Raw genomic sequence first — 18338 nt, 5'->3', positions numbered from 1 at the left:
GAACAAAGTATTATTACTCTGTTGAAAAATAAAAAATTTTTAACAATTTTTATATTTTTGTTTGATTTTTTTTGTCAAAATAAGTTCCTTAAACTAAATTCAAATTACCCTAAACAATTTACATAATCATTGTGACAAATTAATTTTGTCACACACACACACAAAAATGTACACTTTCATTTTACATTATTTACCTGCATATGTTTTACTTGACATTTACATTACAACCATATGTAAATATGTACAAATTTCCATAAATCACAATTCTGTTGCAAACAGACATAATAACACAACATGTCGTTAAAATGTATAAAAAAATAGCAGATACATTTATAGATATATTAGTTACATATTTATGAGGTTATAAATATTTGTGTGAATAAATTAGACAAAAATCAAAAAGCGAAAAAAAAACAAATTTTACATAAAATAAATAAATAAAACAATAAACACTAAACGTAACAATAATGTAATGTTGATTGAATTTCATTTGTCTCTTGTCTAGCTGCTATGAATGGATGGATATTTGTTTAAAATTTTTTTTTGTTACTGAAAGATACATTTATAATCATGGTTTGGTGTTGGTGGTAATGGGTTTTTTGTTTAACAAACTTGTTTTGGCACATATTTTTTTGCTCAACTAGAGTTTGTATATTTTTGGAGATTGTTTAAAATTTTTTTTTGCATTTCATATGTACTTTAAATTTTTGTTTTTTTTCTGTTGGTTTGGCTATGTATGACCTAATTTTGTCCCCTTAACAAAGAAAGAAAAAAGCTGGTCGATAAGTGAAAAAAAAATTTACATAAATGTTTATGAAAAAACTTCCAGACGTTTTTGTATTTTTTTAATTTTTTTAACAGTAATTAACAAAAATATTTTAATATTTTTTAAAACAACTTTTCAACAGTTCCTATATCTTTTATTATGACTCAGATTAAAATTTTTAATATTAAGGTCTTAAAGCCAACATATAAACCCAGCAAAAAACTCGGTATTGACCAGAAGTTACATTACTATTTACTTCGTAATGATTCCTACTTACCGTTTGAATTACATTTATGTAGTCTTACAAAGACTAACATGTAATCACTTACATAAGTATTTCATTAAAAAACATACTAGCAACTGTTTTTTACACACACACACATACAAGAATACGTATGTATTACAACTAGTAGTGTCGTGAGTAGTTAGTTTGAAAGGAGAATGTATATACATATATATACAAAAACTCCAAAAAAGTACAACTCCATCGGCCCTGTAGTGCGCTCCTTAATTATTGCCTCAGATGGGAGTCAAACTTATCACTGCAACACTAACCTCTAAGCTACAGGAAGTCAATCACTGTCGCGAGTAACGAACAAGAAGCCCAGGATCGTCTACTGTGTGAGCATTTTTTGTTTGTGTTTAAAACAAAACAACTTTTAAACACCTTACTTGTAAGCACCTATTTAAGTGGTCATATATGTATAAGTGAGCATTGTAGGTACTTGCGTTTAATGTTATCAGCGTGCTTAAATAAAGAAGCTGAAATGCTAATGAAGAAGTTGTGTCCACCTAGCTATTTGAGTCAGAAGAAGTCAATCGTCACTTCATAGATTACAAAGATACAGTCAAAAAGCCAAAACAAATAAGTCAATACATGGCAATGAATCTTTTCGTTACACATTACATTACTATGGGGACGGTTAAGGTATGACTGTATCCGCTTTCGATTTCGAAAGGGACACTAAAATGATGATTGTCTTGTTTACAAAGAGTACATTCACGACTAAGGATGAATCAGAGACAACTACTTTATAAGACGTTAATGCAAATTATTGCCATTTATTAAATACATTGACTCAAACGGCTGGGGTGCTATATCCAGCAGTTCGTCGAGGAAATGTATCCAAAAAAGACCATCATTTCTACTAGCCGCCTGGTTGAATTTATTTCTTATTTCCTCACAAATACACTTTAATGTTAACGAAAGTGAATGCAGTCATCACTGAAGTGTTCCCTCTGTAAGCGATATCGGATTCTCTTGCTGACTATCTCTTCGTAATCTATTTAGTGACTTCCTCGTTTTTAGTATCCAAAATATATCCGAAAAATACAATAATAGTTAAGTGTCCACAGCCATAAAAAGTGCAGTAAGCTGTGTACTATGGAATATACAACTATCAAATCTCTAACTGAAATCTATATGACATCCATATTGGTTCACGAATGTCAGACGTCTGTTAACGAGTAGGAGAACCATTTAAACCTAGAACTTATCTGGGTACCGGAAGGGAATCATATTGCGAATGTTCTAGTAAAGACTAACGATGCAGACTCAATCGTTGGTGTTCCACTTTTCTGCTGTAAATTTATAATTCAGCAGGATCTTTGGGCATTCCTGACTATTTGCTCAACTTCCAGACGGACCTGGTCAATGTATGATGGCAAGAGGTCTCACGGTTTTTTGGGGCTTTCTAGGAATAGACTAAGACTTCTTGTAGTTTTACTGACAGGGCATAGCATTGTGGGTGCGTACGTTTTAAGACTTAATCTTCCACAACTTTTTTTAGAAGTTCCTTTGTCACTGTCTCGCACTCTCGGCCATCAGGACTGCTATCTTGAGTAGTCCAAGGTTTCCAGATAAAGTGAATCTTTCCCGACAGACGTGGCCTCTGTATGATGGCAAAAGGACTCGCAGTTTTTTTGGGCCTTTCTAGGGTTTTGGCTAAGACTTCTTGTAGCCATAATGACAGGTCATTTCAAAATAGGTGCGCACGCTAAAAGACTCAGTCTTCCATACTGTGACTTTTGTAGAAGTTGTCATGATGTGGATGAGTAGGAGACTTCCTTTGTCACTGTTCTTAATCTCGACCATCAGAATAGCTATCTTGGGTAGTGCGATGTTGCAAGATGTAGTGGATCTTTCCAGACAGACCTGGCCACTGTATGATGGCAAAAGGTCTCGCAGTTTTTTGGGGTTTTCTAGGGTTCGGCTAAGACTTCTTGTAGTTTTACTGACAGGGCATAACATAATAGGTGCTCACGGTAAAAGACGTAATCTTTATGTTGAGGATGAGTATGATACAGTTGAACACTTCTTTTGTCACTGTACCGCCCTCTCGGCCTTTTTTAGTCCGACGTTGCAAGACATAGTGGGTCTTACGAATATAGAGGTGAATAGGATTGTATCCCTTGCTCGTGCCTCAGGCTGGTTTGACTCCGCACTGAACATGTACACGTTATGTGTATGGGTAGGACTAGGTGCGATCTTATTTATGCTGGTCACTTGATTGGGATCCTAAATATTCAGGTTGAACTTCTCTGGACTAAACATTTTTGACCAAGATGTTAGATCTAAATAAGAAAACAGTAGTTTTTGTTCGTAATCAATCAACTCAGGAACTTCTGTACCCAATGAGACATGACCTCAAGTATATATCAGTGGTTATGAAAGTGTTCTTGTTCCTTAGATGACGTCGTTGTATTAAATTTAAGTTTATGACACTTAAGTTACTATACCAATTATTTTCGAATTAGAGGGCTAAAAAACTATTTTTTTTTTTTTTTTGGGAGCCTACACTATGATAAACTAATAATACCTCATATTTTTCTTGTATAGTCTTCAGTTGGACTCCCTCTCATATTAAATAAAAAATTTAAATTTATTCATTATCTTCAGTTGTTGTATTTATTTGGTGAAGAAAACTACGTAATCAAGTGTATTTACATACAACATAGGAGTATTGTAAATACAAATACTATATACAAACACTCGCCTATATATGGATCCATGCAATGTTTATATATTCAGCATGAGTCTGGTTCAGCACGTCTGTGTTTTTGTTTATTATATTACTTCATTTGGTTTTATTTTCGTTGTCATTTTACCCAACTATTGTCTTCTTTATACATATGTTTCTTTTACACCCAATACGATTTACTAACCATTTTAGTTTTTCTGGATGAAATATATATGTTTATTGTTGTTGCTTTTTCTTTTGGTGAAGGGGGGTTTGTCACTTTTGTTTTCATTTGTTTTTTTTTCTTGCTTTCTTACTTATTCTTTTTCTCTGTGGTTTTCTGATTTATGATTTCGATTGTCGTATGTTTTGTTTTGATTTTAAATTTTATTCAAGGTCGTTGGTCAACGTTTTTTTCAACACATACATACATAAATCATCGGTTTGTGTATGTTGCGTGTGTCAGTGCGATATGTGTTGCCAAACTATGTGAATTTGGGATGTTCAAGAAATATTATTACGTTATTTTTTAGTTGTTGCTGATGGTAATGATTTGACTTTTAGTTGCTGTTATTTATTGGTAAACGGTAGTAGTTTTGGCAACGCCTTTAACTTGTCCAAACTGGCCATTTGACCTCATTATTTTTGTAATTTTTTTTACTATTGTCTGTGGGTGTCAGTAGATGAACAAACATAAATATGCCCAAAATGATATCATCAATAAGAATTGGTTTAGTTGTGTTGAAAAGAGGAAAGGTTAAGGAATGTCTTTTAATACTAATTAAAATGGAATATTATCGTTAAACTATCCTTTAGCGCTTGTTTAATTTGAATTTTATATTAATAAAATATGAAAATTTTTATCAACCGAAAATATTTAGAAGGTGCGTTATTATCTGAGTCAATTGTTTTCATCTGTATGTGAAGACGTTACGGCTCCCTTATTGACTTTCTAATGAATTTCGGCTCTTATGTTTTAACAGATTTCAAACTGTTAAAACATGGGAAACATATTTCCATGGGAATCAGTTACCCATGTCATAGTTTCTTGATCGGGTTATACGTAAGAATCCAACGAGAATCACACTCTGACTGAAATCACAATTGGCTAATCACTGGTGCATATGTGTGTGTTCATAATGCGATTATTTTTGTAGTCTTCTTGACCCTTCTAGATCAAAAACAAATATCAAAAGGGGATAACTTACATATTTCCAGACGGCCCTGATGTGTAAATGGTGTAATACGATTATTTGTTAGAGAAATCGATTCTTGAGTCTATTTAAACTATAAATGAATCCAAAAGAATAACTTAGGTTAGGTTAGGTTGATAGGAGGATGTATACTACATGAAATCAGAAGAAATACACCTAGACCATAATCGGACATGTTGTGAGCTCGTTATCATGAGAAAAAAGTGAACTAAATGAATTATTTTTCAGTCCTCAGAAATTCTATTTCCTGAACGTAATTCCTAAGAATCTCCCAATCAGTGTTAGTCAGGAATGTTATTTCCGGAATAACATAACTTCCAAGATACTTGAATCTAATTTCGACGAATGCCTGACAGTGGCAAAGAAAGTGCTCCAGAGTTTCAATGTCCTCTCCACATGCTTTACATACGTCTGAATCTGCACGACCAATTTTGCATAAAAGGGGGTCACCGTGGTTCTACCAACTGTTCCATTATTTCAAGAAGTCTTATGGGATTCTCTCACCCATATTTTTAGTTCAGCTTTTGTTGCGTCAAATGGTTTGGCGTTTCTGAGGTTAACTGTCTCGAGCTCCCTTGACTTTAAAGCTATTACATTCGCTTTTTTTCGTTACCGACTGCTCCCGAGTGGGTCGGTACCCATATTAAGTAAACTCTACCTCTTAAAGCTTTCTTATAATCCAATACTTAGTCTTAGATTTAGTTCTATCTCCTGATATCGTCCTAATTGTCTTATGATTATCGGTAAATATATTAAGCGCTGTGGGCGCATTCCGTTATTGCTCGTACTTCTGCCTGGAAACTTGTGTAATGATTTGGTAAACGGTGGTATATTTCTGTTTCTGGATCTTCAATATAGAACCCCAGCCCCACTTTATTCCCCAATTTACAGCCGTCCTTGTAACAACGGATTCCTACTGGTATTTGCTCTAATGTTCCGCTAGACCAAAACATCTGGGATCAGCGTTCCAATGTTTCCGACATATTCTGTGTCTGGTATACAATCAGACACGTCCAATGATTGTGTATAACTTTCCAACGTATCCAGTATACATTGATGACGTGTCCTATAACCTCTTTTGGCTAGTTCGCCTAAAGTAAATAACCGTTCGGCTGTAAGCGCCGCCTCATATCTTAAATATGTTTCAATGGGTGGAATATCTAGCAACGTTTCTACAGCCTTGGTTAAGGTAGTACACATGGCACCACTTATACCCAAGCAGCATGTTCGCTGAACTCCCTGTAGTAGTTTGATATTACACTTTTTGTCTAAAGCAGTCCACCAGATTATTGAAGCATTAGCTAGAATTGGTCTAATTATACTTTTATAAAGCCAATTTCTCATAGTAGGAACAAGACCCAGTGTCATGCCTATAGTTCTACTACATATTGCCCATCATCGATCTACTTATGTGGTGTCTCCATTTTAATTTTCGATCGAGGATTACACCAAAGAACTTAACTTTGTCTGTCACTGGTATCTTTCTTGTAAAAATACAAATTTCCGTTGTTGTCGGGTTAACATTGAGGCCTCTCGGTTGAACCCAGCTTTAGAATGACTTAAATAAGAGCAAAAGTTTATTCTTTATGAATTCCTTTAAAAATATTGAGGTGTTCTTAAAAAAAGAACACATTCTAGTTTTGTTCTAATTCTGTTATGTTCTAGTTCTGTTCTAGTTCTGTTCTAGTTCTGTTCTAGTTCTGTTCTAGGTCTGTTCTAGTTCTAGTTCTGTTCTAGTTCTGTTCTAGTTCTGTTCTAGTTCTGTTCTAGTTCTGTTCTAGTTCTGTTCTAGTTCTGTTCTAGTTCTGTTCTAGTTCTGTTTTAGTTCTGTTCTAGTTCTGTTCTAGTTCTGTTCTAGTTCTGTTCTAGTTCTGTTCTAGTTCTGTTCTAGTTCTGTTCTAGTTCTGTTCTAGTTCTGTTCTTAAAGTAGCCCCTTATTTTCTTAAAAGTCCTAATTTTGTAATTGTCATTAAGATGAGATTTCATCAATTTTATTAAAGCTCTTTCATTATAGATATGTTATGTTTCCTGGTTACTAACTGACATAAATACTATTCCTTTCTCTTCCTTACTAATATCATTAAGTTTTATTTCGGATTTTTATATAACTTATGTACAAAAGTTAATTACTTTTATTTTAATAATAACACAATAAAACTTTTATTTGTTATTTAGGCCATAATACAAAGTATTTTAACTTTTTGGTAAACAAACTAAATTCTTGTGAAATACAGCATTTCTTTGAAAATGTTGCCAACATTATTCACATAAGTGAAGAAAGTAGATTATGGCTTTTTTGTATTTAATTAGTTAAGAAATTATTACAAACCATATTAAACTATATAAAAATTGTATTTATTTCGTTAATTTTTATTGGTCATGCTATATAATAAAGTTTAATAAAGTTAAAATAAAAATAACATTAAGTAATTGTTACAAAATATTTCTCTTGTATATCTTGTATACTTTGTTTAAAAAAATTCGCATATATGGAATATTTTCTTGTTGTTTTAATATAAAATATTGCTTATTTTTCGTATAATAAATTTCTGAAATAAACTAAATTATCTATTGTTTGATTTTTGATTTAATAGTCCATTTCTTTTTGATTTGATGTTTGTAGCAAATAAAATTTGATTTGTTTTAGTTTGGTTTAACAATTTGAAATTACTGCAACTATTAAGGAAAAAACACTATATATTCAATTGATATTTTAATGATTTGTTGTAATTTTTAAGGAAAATTTTACTTGAATGCCTGGCTGAATCATATGTAGTCTTTAATAGTATCAATGTTTATTTAATAGCGGAATTAACATATACTCGAGGCAAAATATTCGAAATTTTGCAGCAAACTTGCTAAATTATTTAACTTTATACCAAAAATATTTGTTTGCATACCTAATGTCAAAAATAAATCACTAGTTCAAGAAGATTCAGTTATGCTTAGGACACCTGCCAATACTCTGCTAAAGCTATACCTCCCTTACAGTGATCTTAAGTCAGAATCCAGGGAGTATGTTAGCTATATCAATCCCGAATATAAAAGCTTCTATCAATGCGGAATAGGAAACTAGTTACCTTAGAGACCACTGGTAAACATTAAATGATTCGTTTAGAATTTTGTAAGTTGATCAACATCTATAAATGAGGTTAGGTAACTTGGCTTCTGTTATGTACAATATGCTTGTGGAAAAGAGTGAAGCAGAAGGTTGAAAGGAGTACGTTTTAGGCAAACCACAACCTTAAAATACAGCTGCAGGTTTCGATTCAAAATGCGGTGGAAGACATATTTTATTTCAGTATGCAGTAGAGCAAGTGAGCGACAGCATAGGCCAGCTATCAGTCACAAAAAAGACTCCCAAATAGGGTAAAGGAAGACTACGAATATGCTCTAGAAGATTGTGTCAAGCTTAGGATGCTCTCTCTTTCTTATCCTCTTCCGAATCAAAAAGAATTCGTTCAGACAATTTGTCAAAGACTGTGAATTTAACGAGCACCCTTCTTTCGATATACTGGCAAAGCTATACCTCTCTCAAAGCGATCTCTATCCTAAATCCTGCGAGCACGTTAGCTATACTTCGGTATTAATATAGAGTACTTCTGTTAATGCAGAATAGAAAAGATCATATTACGTTAATTTTAGGACACACCGATGAGTTAAAATTTGAAAATAAACTCTAAAGGATACAGAGCTCACCGCCTTCCAATATACTCTCACAGCTAAGGTACACATCTCTCTATAAGGTCTCTAGCGAGAATCCTGCAAGTAAGGAAGGCAAATATCAGACAGCTGAGAGGGGAAAAACTAAGCCATTTTCAAATGCGAAATTCGGATTCTTCTTTCATCTCTTCTGAGAGAAAGAGTATTCGTTTCTAGAAAACTACGAGTGTAAAAGGTAAAAAGAGATAAGATAATGGCTTTAGAAGAGAAGCATTGCCAAACAAAGTAAAAGTCAGACAATGAGAGAGAAAGGTACTCGGTTTCGATGTTAAGTCATTCCTCCAATGATTTTCATTTCGTTTTCTTATAAGCTGTCAGATTCCAGCTCAGATACTTCGAATGGTACTCGGTTCTGGTACTCATTCCTTCAATGACTTTCTTTTCGTTTTCTTATATGCTGTCAGATTCAAATTCAGATCCCTTGAAAGGTTCTCTAGGCAGAATTTCTATAATAAGGAAATAGCTAAACGTGGTAAGAGCAAAATAGCAGCCATTTTATGCTGTAGTATATGAAGCTGTTAATTCAACAGGCACAATACCAGAATGGCATGGAAAAGCTCTTGATCATCAGTAAAATATTTGATCAAGTAATCGCTTCTTAGAATAAACAGCCCATAGAAAGTGTGAGAAGATGTCGATGTGGTAGTGTAAAGTTGTTTTAAGAATAGTGATCTCCCGGTCGTTTTAACATCCACTGCTTACTTTGAGGACTAGGAGAGTTAACTTAGGATTGAGCTCATACTAACAATTACTTTGAAAACTCAAAAACCGAAAGCCTATCAAAGGCTTTCAGGTCACAACACAAGAAGCACATGCTGCTGATAAATGTGCAAAAAGTGCTGGAGCAAATAAGGCGTAGTCAGACTGCCAAAAGTGTATAAAGGCATTATCAGCTGAAAATGTTAAGACATAACCAGGTTTTCTTTCAATGGTAAGATATCTAACATATCGGAACCAGACCTCTTAAAGATCATGGGTAATGAAAAAGCTTTTTATGTGTAATGACTTATTCACTTAAGAGTTTATTTAGGAACTTGAAAGAAGTTAACCTGACAAGAGCAGAAAATGTCCACTCAACTGCTTAAAACAATGTGTAGAATCATAAAAAAAGAAGAACGAGAAGTCTCCTCAGTATCAGTAAGTTCGACGTTATGCTAATGGTATGTATATAAACTGAATAAACCGGCACTGCTTCTCGAAATTCCATGAGCGGAATGTGTCGAATGTAGAGCATATGGTGGAGGATAGTGAAACACTGTAACACTCTCACTACCATCGCCGTTGGAAGCATTATTCTGCAGGATTGGTAAATTTTAAGGAATTACTTTCAGGAGATAGAGTTTCTGAAGCATTCCACGATAATGCCATCTTATGGATATAACAGTTATTAGAATTAGATAGTTTTGATATCTGAATGTCTTAGAGCGTTTGTTCATTAAGGAGTGTTATTTCCCCATAAATTAACTAACATTTTTCTCTGACTGTTTTGAACACAATGCCATTATAATTCCAAAATCAAACATGATATCATAAATACATACATGTTACAATTTGTAAAGTTTAAAGTTTTTTTTTTGCAGTTTTTTACATAAAATTATTTTGTAACAAACATTATATTAAGACAAAATTATAGACTAATATCCACAACAAAAGCAAATAATCAAATCAATCTGAAAAAAAACAATGTAACAATATTATATGGAATCAATAGGATTCAAGGAAAATTTTTATACGAAGCAATAATATGGCTATTGAAGTCTAGGATGAAAAATGAAACAAGAAAAATTTATGGAAGTATTGTTTTCTTTAAGCTTATAAAGTGTGTTATTAATTCAAGAAAAGAGAGTTATTATTGGAGGGTTTATCTTGAAATTATTATCTGAGTTAAAGTTCGTTATGAAATTACACTTCGCAGTAAAAAAAATGTTACAAAGATCTCCTTTAAACTCTTTGGACTAAACATATTAACTGTTTAAAATTATCGATACGCAATGAGCTTTCATAATAGCTTCTTTGTACTGTCTGCTTAATTTTTACTCTCTACCTATTGCTGCTTTAAAGCACGGGAAGGCGGAAAGAGAAGACTTTAAATAATATCAATACGCAATGAGCTCTCATAATAGCTTCTTTGTACTTAATGCTAAATTTTTACTCTCTGCCTATCGCTGCTTTAAAACACGGGTGAGCGCAGAGAGAAGACTTTAAGTAACAGCAGAATTAATCGGAAATGGAAAGAGAATGGAAATTCTAAGGATAGCACAATGGGCCCTTCATCATAGAGCTTAATAGAGATAATCCGGTTAATATAAGTGATCGTTATAAAATTAAGGTCCGTTTTTAGAAAGAAAACGCAATTTAGTTTGGTTCTTAGCTGGTAATAGAACAGATCACAACACTAGCTTTCAGATGTGATAAGTGTAAATGCAAACTGTAATGAAGGCGTTATAAGCAAAAGAGGTTAAGTTTCAACTCATAACTTTCTTACGATAACCTTATTAACTTTGCAATTTCGTAAATTACTTTAACATACTATTTCGATAGTAATAACCAAAGAAAGGAATATCTTTCTTCCGGCCTCTCGAGGTTTTTTGGTTTCCAAAGAGCAAAAAAAATTACAATTTAGGAAGTGAAACTAAAAGAAGTTAACCTTTCAAATCCGAAACCGTTCAAGATAACGAGGGCAAAAAACTTCCACATATGAAAATGAAACTATATAGCGAAAGACCTTTTTAATCGGAGCAAATGCGAGTTAGGTTTGATAATACGTGGATTGTAATGAGAAGAGAGCGTGTAACAGTTTCTCTGACATTCTCAAAAAGGAGAATACTTCCTTCCCTTAAATCGTTGACTACATGGTTCCTGCGATCTTCCTGTTAACCAGCTGATATTTCTGATAAAATCGATCATATTTACTAGTGAAGCATCTCTGAGACAGTTTAGACCTTGAAAAGAAGATCTACCAAAATAGAGTAGTCTGTGCTCGTGTAGAGCTGAGCAGTTACATAGATTTGCTAAACAATTTCGTGTGCGCACACGATATATTTTTTATCCCAGTAAAAATAAAACGAAGTACCTCCAAAAGAATAACATTTATCACCACTTCAAAAGTAGCACTAAGTGAATTTGTTTACCTTTTATGAAAGTAATGTTTATTGACTTCCAAAGAAGCGAAAAGAATCCAATTAAGTCAAATTAGTTGTAATACACTTTCACTTTCTAATAACTTCCATTAAAGGAACATACAAATTACATGCTGAGAATGACTTCAGATGTAGTGAATTTGGAATCAAATAAAAAGAACAAATCTCTTATGACAACCCTGTATTTATTGACTTCCAAAGAAGCGAAAAAACTCCAAATAAGTCAAATAAGTGGTACTACTTTCTACTTCCTAATAACTTTCAAAAAAAGAACATAAAAATTACATCCTGAGAATGGCTTTAGATGTAGTGAATTTAGAATCAAATACAAAAGAACATCCCTCTTATGACAATCCTATGTTAAATCATCACATCGTCAGGTCTTTTTCAGTATTTCCATAGAGTAAATTCTTCGTTTCTTTGGAAGTTCTTTTTTTGCTCTATATTATTGTCTTGTGTAGGGCCGATTCCTCATCAACCTTTACAACTTCCAAAGTAGCTATTACGTGGATAGTCTATATATTCCGATATATGTTCGTTTGTACAATGCCCTGTACAATCGAAGAAGGCCTGTGAGAATCCTATACGAGTTCTTACTAAAAGACATGAGTGTCCTAGTTCTATCCTTTGTCAGTGTGGGTTAGAGCAATCTCAATATTTGACCATCGAGTTCCGACACACTTAAAGCCTATTCATCTATCAATTTTGACAAGCTCTCCAGGAGATTGTTAATATCTCATTGCGCAAGATTTAAGTCTAGAGACGAACCTTTGGTTGTGCAATCTTTAGATATTTCAATTTCCCGAATGCCCTCGTATCCTGAAACCCATATCAATTCAACGTGATGTTGTGTTAATGATTGAATACAATTATCGATGACACATAACTCTGTCTAGAAACTGTACAGGTAATCAAAAAGACAGCATAAGAGACATGCCCGAACCGGTGCTTTTCTGTCATTGAAACATCAGTGTATATTGAGATCACTTCAATTCTTAGGAGAGTGCTCCCGTCCCAATTATGCACTTTTTCTTGTAAAATTGTAAATATTAACACCATTAGGCAGAAAACAGCTGATACTGTCAATTTAATATATGCACATATGACTGTGTAAATACATACATTTATTAATTGTTCAATTACACTTTATTAAAAAAATGTTTCAATTATATGGTAAATGCTTTAAATAATAAAAATGTTTTAAAATTTATTTCCTTATATGATGTCATTAGTTAACTTTTATAAAATACAAAGAAATAATATGATTATAATATCGTTATTTCAATTAAACATTTAAGACAAATTAACATAAAAATAGTATAAATTATAATATGGTTTTACATTTGACAGTGTGAGCTGTAAGTTTTATTACACAGTGATAATTTGGGTAAAATTTACTTTATCGAACTAACATGAAAATGATAAATCTGCTGCCTAGAAAGTTCAAGAATTAAGGCCGTTCGCTAACCCTAAAGTACCAGCTACTGGACTAGTTCTGTATCAGTTTATTTTTATTGTTTTTACAGGTAGTTATACATGTTTAGTTCATAGTGTAGGGTACCAGTTTTTCAATTGCTCTAAAAACTAACAAACCACTCAAGTGACACTTATTTGTCATTTTTTTCACTCACTTTTATATAATTTGTTTATATTTTTCAGATTCATTTGTTTACTTTTATTACTTGTTTAGACTTCATACTCAATTTAAGTTTTAAATTATATAAAATTATATTATTAACATTTATCGCATAATGAAAATGTTAGCTCGTTTTGCTTGACATGGATAAGGGGGTGTTATTGTTGATTTTACAAGTTCAGTTAACTTTGAACTTTAAATATTATTTAATATTATAATTTATGTGTTTTACTCCGAAATATTTATTAATAATTATATGTTTTCCTTTTTCATTACAGGTAAAAATATTATTTGATTTTAAATGAATCTTTACAAAGTAAGTTTATATTATTTGCAATAAGTAAGACTTAGGTTTTAGACCAACAAATAACGCAGGCAACATTTTGGAGAGTTCTCTTTGAGTACTCTTAATGATCACTGATCACAAACGTTTAAAAAGTTGCAAAATTTAAAAGGAAAATGAAATGATCACAAGAAGAGCTTCTGAAGAGATAGAGTATCATTGTATCATATAGAGTATTATAATATTCAAATATGATCACTGATCACTATTTAAGAGGCAAACAACCACGACAACTATAGCATATATGAAATCTGAGACAGCTTTTCAAAACAATTTAAAACGGTTTTTTCGCGTTCTGTTGATGATCATTTGAAATATGATCACTGATCACTATTTAAAAGGCAAATAACCACGACAACCATAGCATATATGAAATCTGAGACAGCTTTTCAAAACATTTTAAAACGTTTTCTTCGAGTTCTGTTGATGATCATAAACTTTTAACAAGTTGCGATCTTTAAGAAGGAAATGAAATGATCACAAGAAAAAGCTCCTGAGAGAGAGAGTTTGATTTCAGAAACTTAAGCTTTTAAAGTTCTGAATGTGTCAATTTTGAAAGGTTTTTCGAAAACTTGATAAAGCTTTCTACAAGATTTCTAGTATCTCATCATAAATAAGATTGACAATGCTACCAAATCATCCAAAATTTACTTTGAAAACCATCGATATATAAAAATTGAATCGAGGTTGTATCACATAGCGTTCGTTAATTATTAGCTTAACTGGCTTGTAAGTCCTCGTTCACATAGAGAAAATTTTGTTAAGAAACTTTAAAAGTTGCATTTAATGATCACACAGAGAGCGAGAGAGAGAGAGAATATTGATATTTCATTATTTTTCGTACAAAATCAAAAGTTTCCCTGTCTGAACTGGCACTAAATAAATAGGAGCGAGAACAATGTTCAACAGACCGTAGAATCTCCAGTGCAAACAGAAAACTGCACTGTTTGGGGCGTTTTCAAATTCTGGACATAATCGGATCTTATTCTTCTCAAGAAGAAGCCGTGGAGCTCTTGTTACGATCAATTAAGATCGTTATAAAACAACGGTTAATGATATTTTGGTTGAAAATATGTATGCCACTGATCCGTGCATGATTAATGATGTTTTTATATCAAAATATAGAAGATATTGATGCGTAATGTTCTTTTAACAGGATGACACAACGAATCATTCGGCGATCGCAACTTTCGGTTTAATCAAATCGAAATTCGGTGATAACGTGACTTCGAGAAGGTTAATTTCCAAAATAAAGCCGAGCTTTTGTTACGATCAATGAAGGTCTTTATGATTAACGATACTTCGGTTGAAAATATGTATGACACTGATCCGTGCATGATCAATGATGTTTTTATTTCAAATACAGAAGATATTAATGCGTACTTAATGTGCTTTTAGCAGGATGATACAATGTATCATTCAGTGGTCGCAACCATCGGTTTGAAGAAATCGTAATGCGGTGATAACTTGACTTTGAGAAATGAACTTATCAAGTGACCTCTAGGATCATGATTTATTCTATGTACGGCCACAAAACTTCATTTTATGCTAATAAACCAGCAACAATATACTCCCAGATATAGATTGATCTTTCAAATGAAAGGATGGCGATATGTTACGATTTTCTTTGTTATTTAAAAAAAGTTCCTCCGAAGCAGATAGATCACTCTCAGAAGCATACGAAAGAGGGTTTGTGGAGTTCATAAGGGGTTTGTTTGGAGGCATAAAAACTTGAAAATCGGTGTCAAACTCAACAAGAACTTGGCAAATCTTTGGAAGCTATTACTACTGCAAGCTGCAGAATAAGTTCCCACACAATTAATAATCGAGTGGCCTTGCTGTTTTAACTTGCGATACATAATTGATCCGTTAAGATAATTCGAAGCCTAAAAGATCGTATGTAAAACCCGACCATTGTGTAGCATCAAAACTAATGAAAAATATCTCTATAAAGGAAAATCATATTTCCAACAAATCATTACTTGCGATACTTAATGGATCCATTAAGATAACTTGTCAAAGAGCCTAGAGATCGTATATAAAGTGCGGCCAACTGAGCTGTATGGAAACTAAAGTAAAATTAGTTTTAAGATTATACTCCGTATTTGGTGGGACCATGAACGGCTTCTATCTAGTGAAATCTGCTTAATTGTGTCCAGATCATCACAGATTAGTTTGAAAAACTTCCAGAAGAGTGACGAGCGTTAAAGCTATTCAGTCCAGACTTGACTTGTTACGATGGTTGTTGACTGCTCTCCCTTTCTCTCTTCTATACATTTCACTTCGGAACAAAGTAACGTAAAATGGTTTAGTTCGTTCTTGACATCAAATGATGAGAAAGTTTTTTTTATTCATGGGTCATCTCTCACGGATTAAGCTCAGACAGTGCATTGTGTTCCAACTAAGAAAATAAGTGTTGGGAAGATTTAAATCTCTTTACAGGGAAGCTGGCAGAGAACACTTTTGTATAAAGTTTGTTCCTCATGCAATCCACTGAGCAATCAATTCCAGAACAATATATTTCATTGAAATATCGATAGATGAGCAACGATGCTCTAATGAATTAATGTCACTTATATTCCCTATATTCCTTTCCTTTATGTGGTCGAATAGTTCAATATAGTTGCGACCAAAACCCTTGAATACTTCTTTCGACACTTAACAAATCTAGACTTTCTGATTCTATACAACAAAATCTGCATAGTATTCAAATGTTACCAAAAGAAAGGGACAAAAAAACATATTTTCTTTTACATACCTTTCTTTAAAACACTTTTCTTTTGCTACTCTACAACAAGTTTCTAAACTTGGCAAAAAAATAAATCTGCCAGAAATCTAACTCCTGACAAGAGAATCGTATAAAAATAATAAATACTTTCTATAAATTTCACATAAAACAACACAAAAGAATCACAATTTTCACCCGGCAAAACAATAAACACAAAAAAGTTTGTTTCTTAAGTCTTTTGTTTTTGTATCCGCTTTGTGGCTTTTGTTTAGCAGCTTAATGGTTGCAAAAAAAGAAATATGTTATAAATTTATAAAATTTATAAAATTTTCCACTTATTTAGATATTTTATAAAAACACTCTTAACAACATTTTTGTAATTTAAACTAAATATTTAATAAATTTCTTAATAAAACATATAATTGATTTACTTTTATTTCTTTTAAACTTACATTCAAACAATTGCTCTTGCTCTTAAAATAATTGACACATTTCTTTAAAGAAACCAACAGCAATAGCAAAACAGCAGCAACAGTTGTAAACAGCAATAATATTTTTAAAACAGGATTGATTGTTTATTTATGTTTTTCTTTCTTAAGAAAAGTAAACAATGACAGTTAGTTATAATAATTAGTTAGTTAATATTGCACACGTTTTGTAATTTGTTTAATGTAGCATTTTTTTCTTGTTTTTCTTTAATAATTTTTATGAAATTTTCTGCTGCAAGTTGTCAATCAACCAGCTGAGTGTGATGACTATGACTGGATATTTAGATTTATAAAGTTGTTGCGTTTTTTTTTTTTTTTTTTTTTGTTAAATATTTATTTTTTGTGGCAAAAATGCAGCGAACCAAAAAACAATTGCAAAATGCTGTAAATACACACGCGTTACAAGTTGTAATTTTCTTTCAATTTTTTTCGTTAAATTTACTTTTGTGTTTAATAGAGGATTTGAAATTTAATATTTTTTTTGTTTCAGGTGAAAATAAACCAGCTATTGCAACACGTTTTAAAACAGTAATTTGGGTCATTAGAATAACTAATAATTTCACTTCTTTAATATATATTTTCTTAAAATTTTCTTTCCATATTTCTTTTAAATTTCTATCAAATAAATTATATTCTTTTTTCTATTTTTTTTTTAATTCTTTTTATTTTTTATTATATTTTTTGTTAATCTTTTTTTCTATTTTTTCTTCACCTTCCCATAAAATCGTGTGTTTTCTTTAAGCTGTCCCGTTTAAAACTGTTTCATACCGCCAAGCATCTTTATAAAACTAGCTTGGTAAAATTTACTGGAGAAAAAGCGTCCCCCATTTACAATGGTTGTGTTTAAACTTGCAATGTTTGTGTTAGAGCTCTTTCAACCAACATGTTGCTTTGCAACCCGGTTTGAAGTGTTTATGGCTTTTGGCGGTATTTCTTAATCACAACCAAAGCAAAAAAGCATGCTTAGTATTTTTTTTTGTTCAATTGTTTAATAATTTTTTTTTTACCAATACATAGTAAGTACCTTTTAAGGTGTGTAGGTTTTTTTTTCTAAAAGTTTCTGTAAAATTATTATCATTTGTTTGTTGTAGGTAATAATCGTATTAAAAGTTGAAAAAGATTGCAAATGTCATCAACAGCTTAAGAAAATGAAAGACGTGAAAGAGGAGAAGATGTACCACTTGAAAGGAATACCAAATCTATAAAAAAAATCTGTTTGAGCTCTATCACAACTGCGATAGATAGATAGATAGATAGATAGATAGATAGATAGATAGATAGATAGATAGATAGATAGATACATAGATAGATGCATAGATAGATAGATAGATAGATAGATA

General features: G+C 32.2%; 2 protein-coding genes across 3 annotated transcripts in view; one reads left to right on the top strand and one right to left on the bottom strand.

The window, feature by feature from the left end:
- LOC111681989 (glucose dehydrogenase [FAD, quinone]) overlaps positions 1–17766 on the bottom strand; it is a 33964-nt gene extending 16198 nt beyond the window's left edge. Inside the window, exon 1 of the mRNA XM_023443901.2 lies at positions 16963–17766. The gene's annotated coding sequence lies outside the window, so the exon portion shown is untranslated. The remainder of the gene's footprint in view (positions 1–16962) is intronic.
- The window catches only part of LOC111681149 (flotillin-2), a 347120-nt gene that overhangs the window by 107401 nt on the left and 221381 nt on the right, over positions 1–18338 (top strand). The gene's annotated exons all lie outside the window — the stretch shown is intronic.

The sequence above is a fragment of the Lucilia cuprina genome, chromosome 3 (genome assembly GCF_022045245.1).
Source record: "Lucilia cuprina isolate Lc7/37 chromosome 3, ASM2204524v1, whole genome shotgun sequence".
Lineage (NCBI taxonomy): Eukaryota > Metazoa > Arthropoda > Insecta > Diptera > Calliphoridae > Lucilia > Lucilia cuprina.
Note: the sequence above shows the minus strand (reverse complement) of the source record. Positions and strands in the feature narration are given on the sequence as shown.